The sequence below is a fragment of the Monodelphis domestica genome, chromosome 8, assembly GCF_027887165.1.
Source record: "Monodelphis domestica isolate mMonDom1 chromosome 8, mMonDom1.pri, whole genome shotgun sequence".
In the NCBI taxonomy this organism is placed as follows: Eukaryota; Metazoa; Chordata; class Mammalia; order Didelphimorphia; family Didelphidae; genus Monodelphis; species Monodelphis domestica.
Genome location: NC_077234.1, coordinates 129142618 through 129170269, shown reverse-complemented (window position 1 = coordinate 129170269; position 27652 = coordinate 129142618).

Below are 27652 nucleotides of genomic sequence, written 5' to 3'. Positions count from 1 at the left end.
GGGCTCCATATGAGAAGAGCTGAAAACTAATTTCTGACTCAGAAGTGGGCTCTAACAGCATGACCTGAGGACATGGACTTAGTATTTTAACCAAACCAGGTGTATGTATATTTTTTATTCTAGCCAGAGGAGAATTACATTTGATTGAGTCTGGGTAGAGGAGGATTAGTGAAGTGAATGTTAGTGGTAGATACTTCACATGGAGAGGAAACCCTCTCACTTCCAATTAACCTAAGTCTCTTAGGTTCTGGCTCAAGCCTATTCTATCCTGAGTGGGGAAAAGAGAACAGTTTATTACCTTTCTCCAAGTAAGAATCCTTTATATACTTGAAGATGGCAATTCAATCACTCTTTGGTCTTTTTCTCTCTAAGCTAAATAAACCCAAGTCTTTCAACCTTTTTATCACAGACCCTCTTCCTAATTCCTTCCTTCTCCATTGTTTAGGATCTATAACCCCTGTCAAAGCTCAGCTTGAGGTCGACTTTTTATACAGGAAACCTCTCTTCACTTCTCCCAGTTGCTCCTGCCCCTTCTGGAAATTTGTGTTAACTCCAAATACATTTTGTACATATTTGTCTGTGTACATGCTATCTCCCTGACAGAATGTAAGCTCCTTGAGGGCAGGGATCATTTTATTTCTGTTTTTGTAATTTCCAGGCCCTAGAAAAAAAATTTTTTGGGGGGGGGGGTTGGGCGAAGAGGAAAAGGGGCTTAGTTAGGTGGCTCAGTATTGATTCTAAGATGGAAGATAAGGGTTTAAAAATAAAAATGAAAAAGTACAATGGCTGACACAAAGTAAGTGTTTAGTAAATGCTTTGTTATTGATTGAACTAATCATTTCTACTGTGGATCTTTTCTGGGTTGCCTGTATGACTCATTAATTATTAGAGCCTTTTCTTGTGATGGGTTGACTTGTTCTAAAGTTATTTGCAGAATGACCTCTTGAGTTTTATCATTTTGCATGTAATATTATTATTAAACTACATTTCCCACCCACCAACTCCAGGTAAACTTTTATCTACACCAGTCCTCTTTTCTGAGAGGAACCATCAAAGAAGAATAGGTCCTGGAATGGGAATATGGTAAAACCTGGATTTGAATCAGCACTTTAATCTCATCTTGCTATGTGATCATGGGCAATCTACCCAACTTTTTTTGAATCTCAGTTTCCTCATCTGTAAAAAGGAGATGTAAACATTTGTAGTTCTTGATTCACAGGGTTGTTGAATCAATAAATCAATAAACAACTTCCCATTTAGTCATTAATCATCAAAAGCTAGAGACTTTTCAATGATTTTAGCAAATACTTTTAGTTTTATGGATTTTAAATCATTATGACCAACATATCTCAATAAAACTCATCTATTTAAATTGTATTGCATTTGATCTTTGTTATTCTGCCCTTAGTTTCCTTCTCCCAAATCTGTTGAAGAGTAGTAGAAAGAGCATTGCCTGAACAAAAATTCTGAAAACCAGATGTTGAGTTCTGACCCTTCCACTAATTAACCCTATACCTTTGGACAAGTCATTTACTCTCTTCATGCCTCATTAACTTTATCTGTAAAACAGGGAAGTTAATATTTGGTTTACTGATTCTATCTGTTTTGTTGTGAAGACTGAATGAGAAATAGAAAAAGTGAGAATCTGAAAGTTTTTCAAAAACTGAAAGGTGTCAGGGCAGCTAGGTGGCTCAGTAGATCTAGTCCTGGAGATGGGAGTTCTGGATTCAGCTTTGACCTCAGACACTTCCTAGTTCTATAATCCTTGGCAAGTCAAGTAACCTCCATTGCCTAGCCTTTACTACTCTTGTGCCTTGGAATCAATATTTGTATTGATTCAAAGACAGAGGCTAAGGGTTTAAAAAAATTTAAGGTGTCCTATTAAAATCAGATAAGGAATGTTGCCCATATGTTTCACCATTTTTTGTGTTCCATAAAAAAAAATAAGACAATGTAAAAAAAACAAATTAAGTATATTTGTCTCGGGATAGGAGGAAATATATGTCTAGCTTCCTTCTATTAAAGAGGTAATATTTTCCTTTTAACTTTATCTCAATAATATTGAAGTTAAACATTCTTTTTTAAATCTTTATCTTTTGTCTTAGAATGAATACCATAAAGTATTGGAGGTAGAGCAATTGGGGTTAAGTGACTTGATCAGGTTCACAAGGCTAGGAAATATATGAGGTCAAATTTGAACCCAGGACCTCCTATCTCCATGCCTGGCTCCCTATCCCTATAGATAGAAATATTCCTAGCTAGCTGGCTGCCCCCTAAATTTCAGTCTTAATTTTCTCTTTCCTATTGTGTATATTTATTTATCCACTAGTGTAAGAAAATAATCTTCTTAAAGATATTATACCAGGGTGAAAGGAGGGAGAGGAACAGATGGGCACCTCAAGATTTGGAATGCTTAAGGTTACAGAGAACCTTCTCTTCTAAAAACCCTTACTCCTTTCAGGATCCCCTCACCCTTATAAAGATTATCTGACCTCATTTATTTCACTAAAGATGAATTTAATAACAAGTTCAAATTGGAAAGGTGTCAGGGTAGAGGGAATAGGGATTTGCCCTTTATTTTGCCACACATTAGGTTTGAGTATCTCTCAGATTTTGAGCTGAGACCAGGACTCACAGGCTTGTAGAGGGTTTCTTTTATTCCTGTCTATGCTATATCTATGCTAGCTTTCTTAAGTTCAAAGTCTTTAGCAATAGACAGCAAGCAGAAAAAGAGAATCTGACCTTCAGAGCTGGTTGGGTCTCTCTCTTCAGGCTGACACCCTAAAGACTGGCCTTACATTTCAAACAACTCCCCTTGAATCCTTTTGTTCAATGACATGATCATAAGAATTCAAGAGAGAACAGAGTTGGGAAAAATCCAGGAGTAGAAGTACTTCTATCCAGAGACAGGGAGAGGACATTCCTTCTAGTCCAAGGGCCAGGAAAGAATTACCACTCTAGAGCAACTGTCATTCTCCAAGTCTGCCCTCCCCACTCCAACTATCTTCTCTGTTCAACAATCTTCACTCTAACATTCCAAATACTGTCTGCTCCACCTCAGTGGCAAGAATGCCAAAGCTTGATTCAGTTTCCTTTCCACACTAGTAAGATCCTATTTAAATTCCTTTCCTGACCTTGAGATCCCAGAGGAACATTGGTAGCTCAAGGTTCAAGTACAAACTCTATCAATTCCTTCTAGAAATACTGAAAGTCCTGCCTTGACAAAGGGTTGTATGTCCATCTGTCAGGGACTAAGCTAGTGAAGTCTGAAAAAGGCTCATCACTAAGAGTTTGGCCAGCAAAGATGAATTTTTTCTCTGTAAAAACAAATCATAAAGGCTGTAGAGGAGTCATAATCTGCATTGGTGTTGAGACTACCTAAAGCATGAAATCATAAGACTGAAAAAATGGGGGAGAATTCTTGGATTTCAGTTTCCTCAGTTATAAAATGAGGTGGTTGGACTCAATCATCTTTATCATATCTTCTAGCTCTGTGAATATATGATCCAGTTCCCATTCTACTTCAATTCAACTCATTTCAATTCAGTTTGCTTCCATTCAAAGAGCATTTACTTAGCATCAACTATGTAGGAGACCTCAGGATACAAAGAGAAATATAAAAACTGTGGAAAGGAAACTAGACTAATAGTGGGTGGGGGAAGGGGCAACTGGGAGTGGCAGTTGGGTCTTGTGACTAGCACTTCCTTTCTGCTGGGTTGGACTTCACTCCTGGGGTTAGAGGAGAGAGGAGCTCATTCAGCCCAGTCTGGAGTGGCATGCTCTACTTTGTTCAGCCCAAAGACTCAGGCTTCTGAAGGTTAGAACTGTTCTTGTTTGCTTTCTGTCTACTGCTAAGATTCAGAATTAACCAAAGCAGGACTGATGTGGAGTAGATGGGAGTGGGAGAAACCTTCCGCTGGCCTCAACTCTGAAGCTAAAGGAAAAACCCCAATCCCAACTGGTTATTAAACTTTATATTATTTGAATTCGCAGTCAGATAAGTGGACTATCTTTTCTGGGCATAGAGGGAGCTGAATACCGGTTCTGTCATTCAACAACAAACAGTCCTAATCGGACCCCTGCTGCTTTCCTCTCAGGAGGGGGCATCTCTCTCCTTTGCTTCACTGAGTAATATTCCCTCTCTCCCCTTAACTCCTCCATACCTCATACAAACCTCACATTATCCCCCATTTTTCCAATCCTCCATTTCCTTTCCCAATAAATATAACAAAAACAATCCCTTAATTCTCATGGAATTAAGATTCACTAAATATTATAACCAGTTCTGTCATCCCTTGTCATGAAACTAATGTCCATCAACTGAAAAGCAGGACTAATGATCCTATGTTTGCTATTCCCTTCTGTTTTATAGAAATAGCTGCATCATTGGTTAAGCAGATCCAGTTGCTGACCTATTTATTTGTCAGTGTAGGGGCCCATAACTTCCCATTATATATTCTGATTATCTATTCTAAGGCTCACTGTCCACTGTTTGCCACCATTCTGTTACAAGCATTAGGTTCTTGATTGTTGTTGTTAGTTTTCATTTGATTATGACTAACTATCTTTTTATCATTTTGTAAGTAATATCTAGGCAAAAGTGTGAAAAGTTCTCTGTAAATGCACATATATGTGAATTTTTAAATTAATCCTATCTACCTATTGAATCCTACTTTCTTAAATTCATTGTTTTAAAAGGGAATCTGTTTTCTGTATAAGAAAGGATTCTTGGTTGCTTAAACTGAAGGATAATTCAATTACAAAAGAGGAAGACAATTTAATTATTAGATGAGGAAAGATGCTTTTATTTGCTTGTGTAATACTTCAGATAACTTAATTAAAGCAATATTCATAGCCAAGTAACCTAGTTGAGATAATTTCCTTGCATAATAATTTTTAAATATTAGGAGAATAAACTGAAAGACAAGTCCATCCCATCCACGGCTGAATAATGTACTTCTTCTCATAAATACTATTAAGTGCATATGTGCTTTAAAAGATTGATGATTTTGCCATTGTAGGTACTTTCTTACTTGATACAAATCACAAGTTTTCCAAGGTTTTATAGATGGTTTTGATGAGTTTTTATGAACAAGAAAATTCATCAACTAGTGGTTAACTTTTTGGAGTAAATTTATTTATATTCTAATAAACTAATCGTTGGATGATGGATACATAGTCTATTGCTGGTCCTTTTCTTGACAGCTTGTACTTGGACAGGACATACCAGAGTTTTTACTCTGTTGATATGTCTTTTGATAAACCAGGTTCACCTTTAAATCATTCTAGCACAGGAGGAAATATACATAGTAAGTTAGATTACTTTTGATCATATGGAAAATACTAGAGACCCTTGACAAATTATTACAAGTATCCTTTCAATTTCTGTGTTTTCAAAACTAATCATATTATTAAATATTCCAGTAGATCTGAAAATTTCCTAATATGAGTATACTCTTCAATAGCATAAGAACATATCTGTATCTGAAAGCCCAGTATAACTCAAGCCTATTTTAGTCCTCCAGTTTCCCAGAGAAGTCCTACCACATGCTTTCTTGTTTCCTCTTGGCATTTAATGGAGACAGACTGTCCACTTCATATCCCTCTCCTTTGACATGTGACCAACCAATATTATTTTTCTGTAATACTGTAAAAAAAATTTCATGATATTTTTTCTCTGTCTCCTATGTAATTCCTTGTTTATAAGGTTTTGCATCCCATTCACATACACTATAGATATGCCTCTTCATTGATAAATGATATTCATTTGCAACTCTTTGGGTATTACAGTATTCCATGAGTAATAGGCACATAGTAGCCCCAAAGGATAAAAGTAATAAGAGATGAACTTTTATTTCAGGGATTTCAAAACCATAAAGCACTATACAAATGTTAAATGCTAGCTCTTAAACATTTCTCTCTTTTCTATCTTTAATTTTTTGGTCCAGAGGACCATGAAAAAAAGTGGCCTCTCTCATTAAATCTTTCAAGGAGTCTTGTATAAATGTGATGCATGAATGGGAGACACCTTGTTGGAGGAAAGACACTGAGGTGGTGTTTGCTCTAACAAATCTATTCAATCATTTAGTCAATGAATATTCATTAAGAACCTTCTATGCACCAGACACTGTACTAAATGCTGGAGATTCAAAGAAATTTAAATGACAGTCCCTACTCTCAAGAGGCTCCCAGTCTAATAAGGGAGACACCATTCAAACTATGTACAAACAATCCACATGTATAATGGTAGTTAATGAATAATTAGCATAGAAGTATATTGTGTTTTTCATATTTTTCAGTCAATTGTAGGATGGTAAAATGTGGTGTATTGTGGAATATTGCTTGAAAAAATCTGTGTTCCCTTCTAATACCTTTTAAAAATAATTCCTTGATGCATGTCTAGATTTCTCATAAAAGTTCTTTATAAAAATGAGATAGTAGATATATCAAGTTGTATTGTTAATATGATTTTCAGTTTTCTTTTTTTGACAATATTAGGTCTGAGAATTTTTCTGCAGCTTGACTATTCTCCCCTCCTTGAGATACCTTATGAACTAATCGCCCAATGCTCTCACAGTTGTGTCATTCCCAGCACAGACCTTCTCTGTTTATATTTGGACTAATTCAGCTGCTTTGCCTATCTCTATTCCATTTGATATCATCTGTAGAATTAAATCCTCATAATTAAATAATCTTAATGAATAAATAATTATTTACAGAAGCTCATTAAACTTAAAAAATTTGGAAACCTGAAAAAAGTTCATGTGGATTAGAAACCATTTGTGATACATAGGATTTATGGGAAAACCAAGGTTTTTTTTTTTTGTCTTACAACCATACTTCACTGCAGATATAAAATAATAAATTAATCAATAAAAATTAAATAATTAATGAAAGTTAAATGAAAATAAAATCAATAAAATAAAAAAAATCTTATTCTTGGGTGAGATAATGTTAGCTCCAGTCCTACAATTAAAAAATGAAATCTCTTACCTTTCAAACATTATGACACAGGAAAATTAAATAATTATTTTCATGAAAAATTGCTGTTCACATAAAATAAGTCTAGGAAAGAAAGTCAATGAAATGATAACAGAACCAAGGTTCAGAATCATCTCAAGAGGTTAAAATGATGGACTAAAACTGATAATATGAAATCAAACAGGTTTCAATCTTTATTTTTTCCTAAAAGTCTTACCAAGTGGTCCTAATGGCATATATGGCTGTAATCTCTTCAGCTAGGGAGATTGAAGTTGGCAGATCTCTTGAACCCTGGAGTTCTGACTTGAAGTGGATGAAGCTAATTAGATGTCTACACTAAATTCAACATTTATGTGATGACCACCCCAACAAACATTTTTATGACCCTGGAATTTTTCTAGGTTAACAGAGAGTTTCCAGATAATTATTAAGGGGAATGTGCATCTTTGATCTCTAAGAGCATAATTGTTCAAGGTATAATAAAGGTTGCTGGCCACTGACAACCTATTAGATATCCAGAGAGAAACTTATGTGTTTCTGAATTCAAATTCAACTTGCAAATCGAGTATTTTAACTTGAGATCAAACCCTGATGCTTCCTTATTTCATTCTCCTAGCTGCATGTGAATGAGCTTTCATGTGAAAGCAGAGACATTAAAAAAAAAATGAACAGTATAAAAGAAAACCTCTTAAGGAATTACTTTGTTGAGTGTCCCTGTGCGGGAGGGTATGGGTGTGGGAAATGGTAAACTGCAGGAAGCAATGACCTCAGTGTTTTGTCTTAAAATAAAAATCAGCTCCATCTCCTTAAATAAGTTAAGACTATGACATCATTCACACAAATGTATCAAAGAGACATTTTTGTGGATAAAAAGAAAATTATATTGAAAGCTTAGTTTCTGTCACATAAATCAACTTAATTAATTGTGCTTAATGAAATGCATTTGCTGTATTGATGTATAGATGTTAAATGATATTAAGTGGATATAAATATTACAGGATTGCCATATAGTTATCTATCTGTCATAGCTTTATATATGTCATATACCCCAGAAGGTGATCTATCAAGGGACTCTAACCTCCTCTTTCCAACCTTCTTTCATCCTACTTCCTTTCTTCATTCTATGGTCAAGCCAAATGGAACTACTAGTTATTTCCTGACTAGTTATTTCCTAACTACTAGTTATTTCCTAAATTTGACATTTCATCTTCTACCTCTACATTTGCTTAGACCAGTGATAGGCAGGCTTTTGAGGTTGGTGTGTCAAAATTCATCAAAAAACTAAGCATAACTCAGGTGATGTGTAACTTCAAGGAAAAAAAAAACATAATTTTGCAATATTTATAGTTTAAATAATAAAAATGTATAATTTTAATACATAACTGTATTTAATAAACCAAAAACTAATTATTTAACTTATCTGCTTAGTGACTACTTTGTTCATCTATCAGTCAGTTTCTTTTGTTGGTCTTGATAGTATTTAACTTGTGTGGGGTGCTGAGAACTAAGATAAGCAAGGGGGAGGGAGAGTTCTTTAACTAACTTGCCTATTAGTGATTTTTGTTGCTGAATTTCACTGGCTAAATCTTCAGCTGAAGGTTGGTATTATGTACACTTCAAGCCCAAGCAAGAGCTACTAACTTCATCTGTCAATCTGTTTCTTTTGTTGGTTATGATAATATATAATGCTAAGAATAAGGTCTCACAAAAGTAAGTAGAGGGAAAAATTGTGTGTAAAGCCATTGCTATATTTTTCAGAGCACTGAAAGTGTCTGGTAGTCAGTTCCAGGCACTCCTCTATTGCACATGCACCGGAGCCCTGCCCAGTCTTCCTCAGGCCGGCCCACCCCTTCCCAGCCAGCTGGCCTGGGGGCACCATGAAAGCAGCAGCTGCTGCCCACCAGCCTCCCTGCCCTTGCATGCTCCTCTTCCCCACCCCTGTGGGAGCCCCACAAGTCCCAGCCACCTGGTGCATGCTGTCTACCACTTGCCCCCTGCCCCTGCAGCCATCACCTGGAGCAGCCCTCCCCCTGGACCAGGCTGGGGCATGGCCACAGCCAGGGCTGTGCGTCCCTGGCTCCCTAGATGGGCCCCCGAGGCATGCTGAGCCCGCAGGCGACCATGTCATCAAAACTGGCTACTTGTGTCAGTGCTGACATGTGTGTCATTGGTTTACCATCACGGGCGTAGGCCATTCCCTGTGCCTGGAATGAACTCCCTCCCCACTTTGTCGCAGAATCCTTATCTTCATTGAAACCTATCTCTTCTGTGGAGCCTTCCCTTGTCTTCCCACCCCCCAATCCTCCTTCTCTTCACAAATTATGAAAGGGAGGAAATAAGCACTTATTGAATGCCTACTTTGTGCCATGCAACTTACAAATATTATCTCATTTGATCCTCACAACAACTTTGAGGGGCACGTACTATTATTCCCTCCATTTTATAGTTGAGAAAACATGGACAAATAGGTAAAATGATTTGCTCAGGGTCACATAGCTACTAAATGTCTCAGGTCAGATCTGAATTTGAGTCTTCTTGACTCTAAGCTCAGGGCTGCACTCACTGTGCTACCTGCTGGTTCTTGTAGTATACTTATCTGCCTGGGGAGAGCTTTGGGCTTTGGGCTTGTTTTTTTGGTTTTTGGTAGTTCTGGTTCCTAGCCTAGGTCCTTGTACTAAGAAGGCCCATAATAGATGTATGGTGAGTTTAACTGAATCTTCTTATTGGGTCATAAGATCCATGAGGACAAGGACTATGTGTGTTATCGAAACTTTGTATCACTGCCAGCATGTAGCATCAATGCTTTGCCCCAAGTAAGCACTTGATAAATGATTGCTGAATTGACTCTAGGTGGCTCCTTCATCACTGTCTCACAACTATCCCAAGGAGAACATGGCCAAGATGGTTTTCTTCATCTTTCTTGCAGAAGCAACCCTATTTCCTTATCACAATACCAAAGCATGAATCAGCCCAGATTGTCCTTCTCCCCATTCATTCAGACCTCAATGTGAAAAGCCATGTTTATTGTCTCCTGTCACTCTTCACCCTACAATTCTGTTAGATCCAATCTATTCTCGTCCATTTGGGTGGTACCCTTAGCTGTTTTGTCACAGTATCAGTCAGGATTACCATGAAGGCCTCCGACTTTGATTAACATCCATGCACTTGTTATTGTCAGGCCTAAAAAATTAAGAGAAGGCAAATCATCTTGACCTAAAGATTAGAATTTAACCTTGCACACTAGTGCCACAATGGCTTTGTAGTGATATTTCTAACCTGCATTCTGGACTCTCTTGACTAGGTCTTTCATACTTTCCTATCTTTCCTGCCTTGGATGACCTATTTTAGATGTTACCTCTTGCCTAAATAAGAATTTTCTGAAAATTCCTTTCATTTAATCCTGTAATATCATGAACTCCTTCCTGGATTAACAATATCCACAGCTACATATGTGATTCTCGCCTCACTTTAGTTAAGATGAAACTTTTATAAGTCCCTTACACTATGTCTTCAATAATAATTTTTAAGAGGTCAATTGTTTTCATACTCTAACCCATCTAGGGAAGAACTCATTCCATGACTTTATAAATTCCGAGATTCTTCTCTAAAAGCCCACCTTTGATTCATACACAGCCTTAAAGTAGTATGAGAATTTTCACCTCCCAGGTGATGCCTGTATTAGTTTTGTTGCCACACACATTCACATATAAAAGGAAAAAGATAAAATCAATAAAAGTAGAGCAAGAAAAATTAATAAGATTTTTTATAAAAGCTAGATAGGGTAGCTAGGTAGAATAGTAGATAGAGTACCAGATATGGAGACAGAAGCACCTGGGTTCAAATTGGACCCCAGCCACTTGAACTTGGGAAGTCACTTAATCTTCATTACCTGGTCCTTGCTGTTCTGTCATAGAATTGATACTAGCAAAAGAAACTAGCCCTCCCTCTGTTTGTATACTAAATGAAATAATGATAGCTTACACTTTTAATAATTTTAATAGTATCAATAATTTTAAAACTTTGATAACTTTAAAATTTTGAAAATGATTGATACAATTCTAGAGAAAGACAGATAAGTTTGTCTGTCCTCTATAAAATTTGTTCTGTGAGGTAGGTGCTATTTCCTATTTTACAAATGAAGAAACAGAGGTAACAAATATGACTTTTCCATTATCACATAGCTAAGAAAGTATCTGGAGGGTTTTGAACTAGGTTATTTCTGACCCCAGGGTCATAACATTATCTATTATGTTAGATGTTCTTCTGGAACAGCAGAAAAATGCAGAACTGTTATTTGTGGTTTGTACTGGAGTCCAGTAGATCCAACTAAAAGAGAGTGTAGGGGAAACCACTGAATTTGAGTTTTAACTCCTCCATCTTTTTTATGATGTGAGTTTAAATGACTTGCCCAAAGATCACACAAGTATTAGGTGGTAGAGCTGGGTCTTTAGCCCAGTCATTCAGTTAGTCCATAAACATTGATTAAGAGCCTTATATGTGCCAGACAGGCATTGTGACAAGCTCTAGGGATGCCTTGTCACCCAAAAGAGGTGAAAGCTCTTCTCTACTCTCAAAGATCTCAAAGAGAAACAACATGGAAACAAGTATATAAAAACAAGATTTATAGAAATAATCAATAGAAGAAAGAATATAAAGGGAACCAGGAAAGATTTCTTATAGAAGGTTGTAATTTAGCTGAAACTTGATGGGACTCAGGGAAACCAAGAGGTAGAGAGGAAGAAGGAGAGAATTCCAGGCTTGGCAGACGTCTGGGAGAAAATGCTTAGAGTAGAGAGATAGCGTGTCTTATATGAAAGGTCCAAAAGGATATCAGTTTTACTGGATAACGGAGTTTGGAAGGAGAAATAAAACCCAGGAAGACAGGAAAGCTAGGAGGGGACTAGGTTATAAATGGCTTTGAAAACCAACTAGAGGATTTTTTTATTGAATTTTGGAGAGAATAGCCCACTGGATTTTATTGAGCAGGGTGAAGAGGAGGATTTGGTCAAATTTGCACTTTAGGAAGGCCAATTTGACATCTGGGTGAAAGATTGAAAGATTTTTTGTGGGGAAGAAAAAAGAGATGTGAAGCAAGGAGACCAAACAGACATCCTTTCAATAGTCCTGAAATGGACTGATAAGAGCCTGCACTGGGATGGTGGCAGTTCAGAGGAGAGAAGGGGACATATAAGGGAGATATCATGAAAGTAAATTTAACAGTAAATCATGGTAACAGATTAAATATCAATGTGTGCATGGTGACAAATAGTGAGGAAACAAAGATAATACCTGGTTGTAAGCCTGGGAGACTTGGAAGATTGTGATTCTCTAAGCAGCAATATAGAGGTGGATTTGTAGGTAGAAAAGATAGTGAATTCTGACTTGGATAGATCAAAATATCCAACATGCAGCTGGAGTTGAGAAACTAGAAGTTAGGAGAGAGTTTAGAGCTGAATAAGTGTATTCAGTTTAGAGATGACCACTTGGTATCACCAAGTGAAATAATATAGAAGGAGAAGAGAAGAGGGCTAAAACAGAGCCTTGGGGGATGGTAATTAGTAGGTAACACCAACAAGAAGATATATTATAGAAGAATGAAGAGGAATGGTCAAACAGAAATGAGGAAAGTTGGTAAAGATTCATGTTCCATAAACCTAAAAAGAAGAAAATATCAAGGAGGTGAGCCAAAATGGTGGATTAGTAGCAGCAAAAGCCAAAAATGCTCTATCTTTCCAAACTGATCTTTAGAAGGTGCTTCAAAATCACAGGAGTTAAAGCAGGACAAGTTAGGGGGGATTTCCCACTGAACACAACTCGAAAGATAGGCAAAGAGAGTTGATTTCCCCAGAATATGGGGGACCTGGAAGAAAAACTGCAGAGTGCTGGCCAAATTTCCCTCAATCCTCCCCTCCCCCATATACCATGCCAGATTCATAACCTGGGTGTGGTTTGGACCAGGAAGGGAGCACCTCAGACCCATTCCTTGAAGTCCTAGGCCATGTCATGAGCCCACAGTGAGAGTCAGAAGTCCATAGTGTTGTATCCTCTCAAATCTACAGAGTAGAAATGAAGACTAAGCCCCAGAGTAAAAGTAAGCAAAGGAGAAAAAGTCAGCAAAAGGCTTTCAGAATTACCAGTATATAGGCAAAAAAGGCTGGGAAGATGAGCAAACATCAAAAGAAATATATAACCATTGAAAATTTCTATGGGGAAAAAGAGTGAAGAACAGAACCAACAGGAGATGATGAAATCCAAGCTACCGCATGCAAAACTTCAAAAAACAAACAAATAGGAATTGGTCATAAGCTCTGAAAGAATTCAAAAAGGAATTTAAAAATCAAATATGAAAGCTTGAAGAAAAATTGGGGAAAGAAATGAAAGTAAAACTAAAAGAAAATAACAGCTTAAAAAGCAAAATTGGTCAACTGGAAAAAGAGTAAAAAAAATCCAATGAAGAAAAAAGTTCTATGAAAAGTAGAATGGACAAAATGGAAAAGGAGGATAAAATGGTCATAGAAGAAATTCAGTCTTTAAAAATTAGAATTGAGCAAATAGAAATTAATGATTTCATGTGACATCAAGAAACAATAAAATCAAATCAAAAGAAAGAAAACATAGAAAATATGAAAATTCTCATTAAAAAATAGCTAACCTAGAAAATAGACTCTGGAGAGAAAAATTATTGGACTACATGAAAGTCATGACTACCCCCCAAACCCTAGACATCATATTATAAGAAATTATATGCCCTGATATTCTTGAATAAGAAAGTAAAATAGATATTGAAGGAATCTACAGATCACCTGTTACCACAAATCCCCAAATGACAACTCTGAGGAATGTTAGAATCAAGTTCAAGAGCTCCCAGGGCAAGAAGAAAATACTTCAACCAGTCAGAAAGAAACAATTCAATTATCATGGAGCCCTAGTCAAGATTTCACAGAATCTGTCAGCTTCCACATTGAAGGACCAAAAGGCTTGGAATTTGATAATCTGGAATTTAAGGGAATTAGGTTTACAACCAATTATCACCAACCCTATCAGAACTGACTATATTATTTTAGGGGAAAGTATGGTTATTTAATAAAAAAAGATTTCCAAGCATTCCTGAAGAAAAGATCATATTTAAACAGAAAAGCTGATGTCTAAATAGAAAATTCAAAAGAAGCAAAACAGGTAATAAAAAAGATAAAAAATTTAAGGGCTTCAATAAAGTAAAATTGTTTCTATTCTTTATAGAGAAAGTGGATACCTTATAACCATGAAAATGTTGTTTGCCAAGTCTGTGAATTGCCAAAACTGTAAAGGTTTCAGCCAAACTGTAAAGATAATTTTTAGTGTCTTGATCTAAAATCTAAAATTAAGTGGTCGCCATGGGAAAGTTCCCAAATATGAAAAATAACCAAGTCAGCTGAGTTTTATGGAGATTTTAATTAATACAAATGAAGGAATTAAGGGAAGGAGAGAGAGAGAAAAAGAGAAAATAGTAGAAAGGGCCTAGGCCTGAGCCTAAGGGAGAACAAGTCAATCTTTATCACTCACCACAAGATCGTCTTCAAGCAAGCTCCAAACCTCAGAACTCCAACTTCAACTAACTTCCAATCCAAAAAACTATGAACTCCAACTACCTCAATTTCGAATTCCCCTTCCTTTTAAAGAAATTTTCTCTTGTGTCACCTCCCCTAAATTTTCACATCTACCAATCACAGTAGACACTTTTTCCCAGGACTGCCCATTCTTAGTTCACATCTTCTTTTGTTCTCACCTTCTCTGGTTAGATTAAATCCTCTGAGTACTTCACACCTCTTTTTGTTAAGCTTACCTTTTGTCAGTTGCTTGACCTTTTAGTGATTAATTTAACATTTATAGGTATTTAGCACCTTTTTGTATTAGATCTAAAAATAGATCTAGCTTAAGGTTTTAGCTTCACTATAAATATGAGTTAGGGACTTTTCATTGTTCAGTCAGGAGTTTTCAACTTTATCTTTGCCTAAGGCACTGTCTGAGTAGGGTGGAGTAATTTTAAAAGTTCTCAATACATTCCTGATCAAGTACCTCCATTATTAAAAATGGGGAATCATTTAATCAAATCTTCTGAAGTAGAGTCTGAGCAGTTTTAAGATTCACAACCTGTAACTCTTAAAAATTGTTATCATTATCATAGTAGTTAGAAGAAGTATAAATGGAGAGAAGATGTGGCATTAAGATGTTTAGGATGATATATAAAAAAACTAGAGGTAAAAAAATGAGGATTGTAATATAATGAGGAAGTGTCCTAGAGGGATGTAAGATGTTATAACCCACCTAGGAACTCAGCACCAATTAAGCACCAAACCCTTTGGTTATAGAAACAAAACATTTGGTTATTTTAACAAAAGGGATAAGGGGAACTGATAAGTATGATAAGTATGACCCTAATATTCTTTAAACTATTTCCACACAGCTCCTAAGTTCCCTGTAAAAAGGAGAGCCTTCCGTTTGTCTTTAGGCCTTATCTATACCTCCTTATGCTATCTAAAACCCTCTCCCAGGCTATCTGACTTAATCCTCCTCTTCCCACCAGTAATTAATAAAGAAAGAGAGGGAAAAACCTCTGGGTTTGGCTGCTGTACTAAGTAACTCAAATTTATCAATGGAAAGCTTTGAATTATCTTAACCAATAGGAATTTTGGTAGATGGATCACTGCCAGATGAAGACTGGACTCAGGGAAATTAGTTTCCTCCAATTAAACCCTCTACCTGAATGCCAAAGATTTTCTCCAAGAAAATACTGACTTTCCAGGGAGAATCTCTTAGAGCAAAGCTCCTTCTTCAGCTTGAAATTGTAGGCAGAGACAAAACCCACTCCCAGCTCAGATGATATTCAAGAAGGAAGTTCATGTATTTTCAGTTTTAGACTTCCACAATTCCTTTCCTACCCAGAATTCTTTCTCAAGGCTTATCCCCAGATTCCCTTCTTTCCACTAACCCTAGAAAACCAGTCTCATCTCTAACATATTCCTACAGTACTAAGAAAAATTGGGAGAAGTAAAATGAGATAAATTATATCACATAAAGAAGCACAGGGGTTGGGGGAATAGTATTACAATGGAGGAGACAATGAGGGTGCTAATGAGTAATGTTTAAACCTTACTCTCATTGGAACTGGCTCAAAGAAGGAAGAACAGCTAGATTTACTGGAGTATAGAATCCTATCTTACCTTACAGAGAAATAGGAGGGGAATAAGAAAGGGGGTGTGGGGAGGAGGGTAATATATATAAGGGAGGGAGAAGTTCAAGGGTGATTAAAAGACTCTAAAGAGAAATGGGAAGGGAATAAGAAGGGAGTTGATGAGAAGGGGAGTAATATAAGGGAGGTGGAAAGTAGGGAATGATTTTAAAAGACTATCAAGGAGAAGAGGTGATTGACTGTGTCAAAGGCTGAAGAGAGGTCAACAAGGATGATGATTAAGAAAAGGCCATTTGACTCTAGAATCAGTTTTCTTTCTACAGTACCTATCTTCTTTCTCTTTTCTACCACATAGTAAAATAAAACTGGCTCTGGCCTCAGGTATATCTTTCTGCTAGACAGCTGGTCCTGTACAATCTTTCCTGAAATAATCTATCAGCTGTTCTAATCAGTAAAATGTAGGAGGTTATGGTCAGGGCAAGCTATCTGCCTCTCCTAATATGACCTTGTTGCCATGTTCAAAGAAAAGGAGGGACTTGTAACTGGAGGCCACATAGAAACCATGTGGTATTCACAAGTGAATGGCAGCAACTTGGGATGGGCTGCTGGTATCTAGACAACAGCCGTCTCCACTACCCACACCAATAATGGAAAGTCCTCATCTGGGGAAGTGAACTGCCTATTCTAATATTTTCTTTTGGTGGCTAACCCCAATGCAGGTGATCAGCCAAGGGCAGGCCTGCTTTCTTTAGTTTTCATGGCTTCATTTTTCTAGTGGAGACCCAACTGAGGGCTTGTATATTCCTCTCAGAATTACAGAATATTAAAAGCTAGAAGAGACCTTAGAGGTTGTCTTGTGCAACCATTACATAAATTACAATAATATCATTATAGTCAATCAGTCAATAAACCTTTATTAAGCCCTACTAGGTGCCATATACGATGCTAAATATTAGGATACAAAAAGAGGCAAAAGATACTCCCTTCCTTCAAGGAACTCACAATCTAACAAGGAAGACAACAAGCAAACAAATATGTAGGATCAAACTATATGCAAGATAAATAGGAAATATTAAAAGAAAAAAGACTGAGGGGTTGGGGACTACTTCCTATAGAATGATGAATTTTAGTTGCAACTTGAACAGAAGCCAATGAGTGGAGAAGAGGAGGGATAGAATTCTTGACATGGAGAACACCTAGAAAAAATGCCAGGAGCTAAGAGATGGAGTATTTTGTACATAGAATAGCAATAAGGCCAATCCCAGTAAGAGTAGATGGCAGGGAGTGACATGGAAGAAGATTGGAAAGGTAGGAAGAGACATAGCTATAAAGGGCTATGAAGACTAAAAAGATTTTGTATTTGACACTGGAGGCAATAAGGAGATACTGGAGTTCATTGAGTATGGGCGTCACCTTCATTTTAGGAAAATCATTTTGGTAATTGAATGGAGATGGATTAGAGTGAGCTGACTTGAGACAGAACAGCAGGTTATTGCAATAGTTAAGTCAAGAGGTGATGAGGATTTTCACCAAAGTATTGGGAGTGTTAGAGGAGAAGAAGCATATTTGAGAGTTTGCCAAAGTAAAATTGGCAGGCCTTAGACATGAAAATGGTGGTGAGTGATATTGAGGAAAGAGTCAAGGATGATCCTTGGGTTGTGATCCTGAGAGAATAGCAGGATGTTGTTTTATGCTTCATTAATAAAGATGGTAGGAGGGAGTAGAGAGCTTAAGGTCATGACGGCAAACCTATGACACACATGTGAGCATTGACACACGTAGTCATTTTTGATGACACATGGCCACATGTGGCTGCATACAGAGAAGTATGGGGCCACATGCCAAGTACAATGTTTTTTTTTTAATCTTAAAGTGACACACCACCCAAGTTATGCTTGTTTTTTTGGAGAATTTTGACACACCAAGATCAAAAGGTTGTCCATCACTGGCTTAAGGGAAAATAAAAGGAGTTCTGTTTTAGACATGTTGAATTTAAGATATCTACTGAATATTTAGTTCAAGCTGCTGTCTGAAAAATAGTTGGTAATATGAGATTGAAGGTCAGCAGAGAAGTTGAGGGGCGTGTGAATTTTAAAATTATTCCTCCCTAATAAGACTATTCTTTAAAAGATGTGATTTAGCTATTTCCTGATGAATAACACTGTAGATACTTGGAATAACAGAATCAGGTCTTGGAAACTCCACATTCTCCATCCTACTCAGTTTAACAAGATTTTGAAAGGTCTGCATCAAACTCAAGATTTAATTATCTGAGGAGATGGCTTTCAACAGACATGTGCAAAAAAAGGACAGATTGCTGGGCTGTCCTAAGTCAATCTAAGCCCTCATTAGTACAGATGAGATGCAGAAAAGTGATGTAAAAACGTCCATATAAGGCACATCAGTTTCTGCCTCTTTTTCTTTCCCTACAGAGATGACTCTGGCTCGCAGGGTGCTAAGCATTCTGACATCTTGGAGTGTTGGGTGGTGAGTTTGCCCTGGAGCTGATTTCAGGTTCAGACATCTTAGCTAAGCCTCTTTGGAGGTCAAGCTGATTCTTTCCTCCTTCACACTCAAAACCTTACTTTCTAGATCTCCTATCTTCCTGCCTGGTACTAGCCCCTTCCTTCCTCCTTCTTCTTAAAATCTTCTCTACTATATAAATTAAGTCACCATAAAATTTGACAGCTGACTTGGGTATTTTATTATTTGCGATTTCCTTTGAGGGACATTTAAATTTAGATTTTTTTTTCAGTCTCAACCACAATTTCACCCTTTACAGGGGGAAGGTAGATTTGAGAATTATCAATCTTTTTAATGATTTTTTTCCAAGTTTGTTTATTATTTTCTAATTTGGTTGCATTGGCTTTGTTTGTATAAACCCTTTTTAATTCAACATAATCAAAATTATTCATTTTACATCTTGTAATATTCTCTGCCTTTTGTTTGGTCATAAATTTTTCATTCTCCATATGTTTTCCTGATTTACTTATATCACTTTTTATATCTAGATCATATATCCATTTTGACATTTTTTTTGGTAAAGGGTATAATATATTGATCTCTATTTAATTTTTGCCATACTGTTTTCCAGTTTTTTCAAGCAATTTTGGTCAAATAATGAATTCTTAGCCGGAAATCTAGGATCTTTAGGTTTACCAAACACTAGATTGCTGAGATCATTTTCCCCTAATCTATTCCATTGATCTATCCTATTTCTTAGTCCTTAAGAGATTATTTTGATGATTACTGCTTTATAGTGTAGTTTAAGATCTGGTACTGCTTTTTTCAGAGATTGGTAAGAGAGTCGGTGTCAAGATGGCAGCTTAGAGGCAGCAAAAGTGCAGACCTCTGAAAACCCTTCCTTACCAATTATAAACCAAATTCTCCTAGGGGACTATAAACCAAACCTAACAACAGGACAGAGCTAAGAAACCCTCCTACTGGACTCAACTTAAAAGGTATGCCCCCCCCAATAAAAGCCTGAATTTGAGAACACCCAGGTTTAAGGGGAAGAAAGAAGAAAGGTCCCAGGACCCCTCGCCACCCACAGTACTGTGCTTCCAGCAGTGGCTGGAATCTCTGGGCCAGCAAGGTTGTTAGCCAGGAAGGAGTACCTTGAGGGCAAAGTTGTGCCAGGCTCAGGGCTCCAGATACTGGTGACTGGGAGGCAGCTTGAGGAGAAGCACAGAGGATGCAGCCTAGTCATAGCAGCAATACACTCCATATTCCACCCCTCTTCCCGAGGTTTTGGTCTCAGGGCACATCCAGCTCTGCAAGTTCAACTCAGGTGGGCTTAATCTCATCAAGCTTTCTGAGGGCCAGGAAGCTCAAGCTCCAAAACCCCTCCCACACACAGACTGCTCTGAATGCCTCCATTCAGAATAAGCTCCAAGGGTGAAGGTTGACAGAAAAGTCCAAACCCACAGATTCAGCACTCAATGAGAGGAGCAAGAGTACAAACAACTACAGGGGGAAACAGAAGGGGCAAATATGAGCAAACAGCAGAAAAAGAAAAAAATTACAATCGATACTTTCTATAGAGGCAATGAAGAAAGAGCAAATGGCACAGAGAAGGATGAGGGAACTCCAAGGAAAAACACAAAAACCCCAGCTAATTGGATACTGGTCTTAGAAGAACTCAAAATACAATTCAAAACACAATTAAATGAGGCTGAAGAAAACTGGGAAAAGAATTTAAAAAGCAAGATAATTCATCTGGAAATAGAGGCATTTGAACTAAAAAGAGAAAATAATGTCTTGAAAGCCAAAATAAATCAGCTTGAAAATGAGGCAAAGGAGATGAAGAATGAGGCAAAGAAGATGAAAGATGACCTCCAAAGAAAATCAGACCAAAAGGAGAAAAATGACCAAAAAGTCACAGATGAAATTCAGTCTTTAAAAACCAGAATACAACAATTAGAAGCAAGCGACTTCACAAGGCAGTAGGGAACTATAAACCAAAACCAAAAGAATGAAAAAAATGAGGAAAATATGAAACATCTCATTCACAAAACAGAAGATTTAGAAAATCGTTCCAGGAAAGGCAACTTAAGAATCATTGGTCTACCAGAAGACTATGACAAAAGAAAAATCCTGAACATCATACTACAGGAAATTATCCAAGAAAACTGCCCTGACATTCTAGAACAATAAGGAAAAGTGGAGATTGAAAGAATCCACAGATCACCTCCTATACTGAATCCCCAACTGACAACACCCAGGAATGTTATAGCCAAATTCAAGAACTATCAGACCAAGGAAAAAATATTACAAGCTGCTAAGAAGAAGTTATTCAGATACCATGGAACTACAGTGAGGATAACATAGGATCTCACTGCATTTACACTGAAGGACCAAAAGGCATGGAATATGATATTCCAGAGAGCAAGGGAACTAGGTCTAAAACCAAGAATCAATTACCCTGCAAAACTGACTATATTCTTATAGGAAAAAGTATGGTCATTTAACAAAATAGAAGAATTCCAAGCACTTGTAAAGAAACAACCAGAACTGAACAGAAAATGTGATTCCCAAGCACAGAACTCAAGAGAATCATCAAAAAGTTCTTAAGAGGGAAAAAATAAAAACAAAACCAAAGAAAAACCTTTTTTTTAAGAGACCTAATAAGCTAAAATTATATGTATCCCTACAAGAAAAGAAGTCATTGGTAACTCTTAAAAATAGTTATCACCTGGGTAGCTAGAAGAATTATACTTAGAGGGAACAGTGACAAACTGTATAGGATGAAATGCCAAAACACAAGTGTGTATATAGATATGTGTATGCATAAATATATATATATATATATATATATGTGTGTGTGTGTGTATATATATATATCCATATATATGGATATATATATCTACAACTAGTTTTAAAAAAAGAGGTTAATACTAAGAGAAATGGGAAAAGAAACAAAATGGGGTAAATTTATAAGTCTCAAAGAAGCACATGGCAGGGAAGGGAGAACATCAATACACTGGAAGGGTAAAGAGGTTGGAGATAGGAAATACTCAATCCTTACACGCATTGAAATTGACTCAAAGAGCAAAGAACAATCAAATATATGGGGGCAGAGAATTGATTTGTGCCCTGTAGGAAAATAGAAGGGTAAAAAACATACTGATGGAGAGGGAAGCAATACAAGGGAGGGAGACTTTGGGAGGGGTAGTTTTAAAAGACTGTAAAGAAAACAAGAGGGGAATAAGAAGGGAAGGGTTAGAAAGGGAAGTAAAATAAGGGTGGGAATTAGGGGAACCGATTAAAATCAAAACACTGGGGTAGAAGGAAATAGTGAAAGAATAAAGTCCAGGACTGGGAGTGGAAATCAAAATACTGGGGAAAACACAATTGGTAATCATAACTCTGATTGTGAATGGAATGAACTAACCCATAAAATTCAAGCAAGTAGCAGAATGGATTAGAAGTCAGAACCCTACCATATGCTGTCTAGAAGAAACACACATGAGAAAGGTATACACACATAGGGTAAAAGTAAGAGGATGGAGCCAAATCTATTGGGCATCAAGGGATAAAAAGAAGGCATGAATCACAATCATGATATCTGACAAAGCTACAGTAAAAATAGATCTAGTCAAAAGAGATAGGGAAGGTAATTGCGTTCTGATATAAGGCAGTACAGACAATGAGGAAATAACAGTACTCGACATGTATGCATCAAATGGCATAGCATCCAAATTTCTAAAGGAGAAACTAGTGGAGCTTAAGGATGAAATAGAAAAACTATACTAGTGGGAGACCTGAACCTTCCTCTAAAAGAACTAGATAAACCAAACCAAAAAATAAATAAGAAAGAGGTAAGAGAAGTGAACAAAATCTTAGAAAAATTAGAGTTAGTAGATATGTGGAGAAAAATAAATAGGCACAAAAAAGGATACAATTTCTTTTCAGCAGCACATGGTATATTCACAAAGATTGACCATGTACTAGGGCATAAAAACATTATAAACAAGTTCAAAAGAGTAGAAATAATAAATGCAACCTTCTCAGACCACAATGCAATGAAAATAATAATTAGTAAGGCTAAGTAAGTAAGGAGAGACAAATCAAAAATTAATTGGAAATTAAACAATAAGATTCTCCAAAATCAGTTAAAGAACAAATCATAGAAACAATTAATACTTTCATTGAAGAAAATGACAGGAAACAAAATTGACATTATCCAAGATGAAAAAGGAGACCTCACCTCTAATGAAGAGGAAATTAAGGCAATCATTAAAAATCATTATGCCCAATTATATGGCAATAAATATGGCAAACTAGGTGATAGGGATGAATATTTACAAAAATATAAATTGCCTATACTAACATAGGAAGAAATAGACTACCTAAACAACCCCATATCAGAAAAAGAAATTGAACATGCCATCAAAGAATTCCATAAGAAAAAATCCTCATGTCCAGATGGATTCACTAATGAATTCTATGGGAAAGAATATGATTCTTGTAACCAAGGAATAGTATTCTAAATTGACTAAATAATAAAATAATAAAAATAAAAATAAAACTTTCAAAAAAAAAGATCTTGTACTGCTGGGCCTCCTTATTTCACATTGTTTTAATTTTTTCCCTTGATATTCTTGAACCTTTGTTTTTCCACATAAATTTTGTTATTATTTTTCTAGTTCTATAAAATAGTTTTTGGTAGTTTGATTTGTATGACACTGAATAAGTAAATCAATTTAGATAGAATTGTTGTTTTTATATTACATTATTTATTTTATATTAGCTCAGCCTATCTAAGAGCATTTAATGCTTTTCTAATTGTTAAGATCTAACTTTAATTGTGTGAAAAATGTTTTGTCATTCTCTTCATATAATTCCTGTGTTTGGTTTGGCAAATAAATTCCCAAGTATTGTGTAGAATGATTTAAAATGGAATTTCTCTTTCTAACTCTTGCTGCTACACCTTGTTTGAAATACAGTTATTCCTTGCTACTTAATAGTTCACTTATCATGGTTTCACTTTATCATGGGTTTAAAAAAAATCTAATGCTGTATCATGGATTTTTTGCTATATCATGTGATTTTGTGGATGAATACCATATTGAAACAATGGAAATACAGTATGGCACTACTGCTTGCACAAGTTTGCCAACATAAGATTGTACATAACTGGGTGCAAAGCTGGCATTTCTGTATTGGCTGATGGAATGAAAGGAACCAACCATAGTGCTGTGTTCTGTATCCTGGGTGCTGATTGGTTCAGTGTTTATGAGTGTGGAAAAGTTTAATAAGAGTGTGGAAAAGATTTATATGAGAGTGGGAAGGGTTTATAAAGCCTTAAATTATATACAAGTAATAAAATAAATATAATGCCACTACTTTACAGATTTTCACCTATTGCAGGAGGTCTCTGGAATGTAACTCCCTGTATAGGTGAGGCATCACTGTATATAGGAAGCCTTATTTGTGTGAGTTTATAAAGTTATAAATTTTTTCAACTAGTTTTTTAGTAGATTTTAGTTGATTTTCTAGGATTCTCAAGTGTATCATCATATCATCCTCAAAGAGAGATAATTTAGTTTCCTCTTTGCCTCTCTTAATTCTCTCAATTTCTTTTTCTTCTCTTATTGCTAAAGCTAAGATTCCTAGTATAAAATTAAATAATAGTGGTCATAATGTATATCCTCGTTTCACCCCTGATCTTTTGAGAAGGCTTCTATGATAATTCCTTTTGGTTTTAGACAAATACTACTTATTATTTTAAGGAAAGGTCCTTTTATTCCTAAGCTTTCCAGTGCTTTTAATAAGAAGGGGTGTTGTGTGTTTTGTTAACGGCTTTTTCTGCATCTGTTGAGATAATCATATATTTTCTGTTAGTTTATTATTAACATGATCATTGTGCTGATAGTTTTCCTAATATTAAGCCAGTCTTACTTGATATAAAGTCCACATGGTCATAGTGAATAATCCTTGTGACATATTGCTGTAGTCTCTTTGTTAGTATGTTATTTAATATTTTTGCCTCGATATTCATTAAGGAATCTGATCTGTATTTTTCTTTCTCTGTTTATAGTCTTTCTGGCTTAGGTATCAGCACCATATTTGTATCATAAAAAGAATTTCGTAGGACTCTTTCTTTGTATATTTTGCCAAATAGTTTACATATTATTGGGATTAATTGTTCTTTAAATGTTTGATAGAGTTCATTTGTGAATCCATCTGCCCTATAGATTTTTGGTTATGGAGTTCATTGATGGTTTGTTCAATTTCTTTTTCTGAGATAGGATTATTTAAGGATCCTGTTTCCTCTTTTGTTAATCTAGGCAATTTATATTTTTGCAACTATTCATTCATTTCACCTAGATTTTAAAATTTGTTGTCTTACAATTGAGCAAAATAGCTCCTAATGATTGCTTTAATTTCCTCCTCAGTGGAAGTGAATTCACCATTTTCATTTTTGATATTGGTAATTTGATTCTCTTCTTTTCTTTTTTTAAATCAAATTAACTAATGTTCTAGCTATTACATTTGTTTGTTTTTTCAGAGAATCAACTCCTAGCTTTATTTTAGTTCAATAACTCTTTTACTTTCAGTTTTATTCATTTCTCCTTTGATATTTAGGATTTCTAATTTATTCTTTAATTAGGCATTTTTAATTTGTTCTTTTGGTAGTGTTTTTTTTTTTAGTTCCATACCCAATGAAATGATCTGCTTTTTCTTTATGTTATTTACATAACCATTCAGGCATATGCATTTCCCCCCTGTGTCCTGCTTTGGCTATATCCCATAAATTTTGATAAGTTGTCTCCTCATTATCATTCTCTTTAATGAAGTCAGTGATTGTTTCTATGATTTGTTCTTTGACCTACCTGTTTTGAAGAATTGAATAATTTTGTTTCCAATTAAATTTTAATTTGCCTTTCTAGGAACTCTTATTGATTATAATTTTATTGAATTATGATCTGAAAAAAGTTCCACTTATTGTTTCTGATTTTTTTGTATTTGCTACAATTTTATGACCTACATGGTCATACATGGTCATGGTCAATCTTTATATATGTACCATGTACCATTGAAAAGAAGGTATATTCCTTTCAATTCCTGTTTCGTTTCTCCAGGTATCTAATAATTCTAATTTTTCTAACATTTCATTCACATCTCTTTCACTACTGTTAAGCCATCATCTTGACTCTGCCCATCATAAAGATTTATTTTTATTATGTTCAATGTTTGAATAATGTCAATAACCATGATATTGAGGACTTTCTTTTCTGGGTCTTGAGTAATTGTGACTGTTGAGGAGATGGTGGATTTGTAGGACTGGTAATGGCATGTACTTCTCCAGGGGTTAGTTCCAGGATGATTGTTGCTAAAGCTGGGTTCTCAGGACTATAGGGTTTGGACTCCTGAATTGTCTCCTTTGTGGTCTGAGAACAGACTGTAGTTGAGTTAGTGTCAGGGTAACTCACCTGGTCTATACTTTCTGCTTCCTGCTATTCCTTCACTGTGTCTTATTGCTTCAAGGAAGATGGCTTGCCTGTCTTTTAAGAGATCACTGATCAGTAGCTGGTGGAAATGGCTGGACCTTTCCCACAGTAGTTGCTTTCATAGAGATGACTATTGGATCTGTGTTGGAAGTTAGATCAGTGGTCTCAAGATGTTGCCCTTTCCAGAGATCTTGGCTTACCTGCCCTTGGCTTGATCTCTGGTTGGTATCAATTCATGGTGAGAAGAAAGTAGGACCTATGGAAATCCAGAAGTTGGTCTTCATAGTGAGAAGGTAGGATCCTTCTCCACAGGGATTATTTCCTTCAAATATGACTTCAGAGGTCATCTTAGAAGCAAGGTCAGTGGACCAGGGATAACTCTATTTCCAGGGATCATGGTTTCAGGATCTTGGGCTAAATCTATTAGGGTCTGAGGGTGGAAGGTTATTGAGGTGGTAGCAGTTGTTGAACTTGTCTAGTATATGCTACCCCTTGTCTCTACCTCCTGATGCTGTTCTTCAATTCAGGTTTAAGTTCTGTATCTTCCACATACTAAGAGAAGTCACTAGACTTTTCAGAGTCTCTTAAAACTTTCCAAGATTATACATTTCAGAAAAAATCTGTTGGTGTGAATCAGTGGATGAAGTTTCTACATAAAGAATTCTTGACACTAAGGAATCATATGGCCAAATCAAAAAGAAAAATAAATCCATAACCAGGGAAAGAATAGCTTGGTCATTTTCAAAAACTTCACTTTCTTCCAGTTTCTATCTTCCATTTGCCCTAACCTGTGGCCATATCATGATTTCCAAAGTGTCACCCTCTTACTACCTCTCTAGGATCAAGTCTACATCTCTTACTTAAGTGGTCTCTCCTCTAATTATCCAAAACAATTCACTTAGTTGCTGGTTCCTTCTTTTTAGGAAAGCAATTGGAAAAAGGGAAACACAGTTTCCCTCTGCTAATCTCTAACAACAATAATAGCAAAAAAACATTATTTAGAAAATAGGAGAAAAAAGAAAATGGGCAATGATTCATCTTTTATACTTTTGTCTTACTTCAATGAATGAATGAGTAGAAGAATAAGTATTTATTTGGGACTTATCATGTGTCAGGCACTATGCTAGGTGCCAGTCATTAAAATACAGAAATAACACAATCCTTAACCTTAAAAAATTTCATTCTAATAAAAGTATGCAATAATTCTAAAATAATAGGGTATATGATATCTACAAGAGGTTGGAGGTGGAAAGAGAGTTTTGGGCTAAGTCACAGGGATTGTGAACAGCCAATTGTCACATCATTTCAAAGAAGCAATTGATTTGATTACTATTCTCAGTGCAAGAGGAAGAGATAAAATAAGATGGGGTGCAGAGGGACAGATGGCAAATTTGTACACAGTTGCAGAATAGATAGCAAGATGTCCATGCTGAGTTAGGTCTGACCTGGTAGATAATAATTGATGCCAATCTCAAAGAAATCCCTCTAGATATTCAAAGGTGGTTATGTATCCAGAATCCAAGAAAATTTTATTTGGCATTAGGCA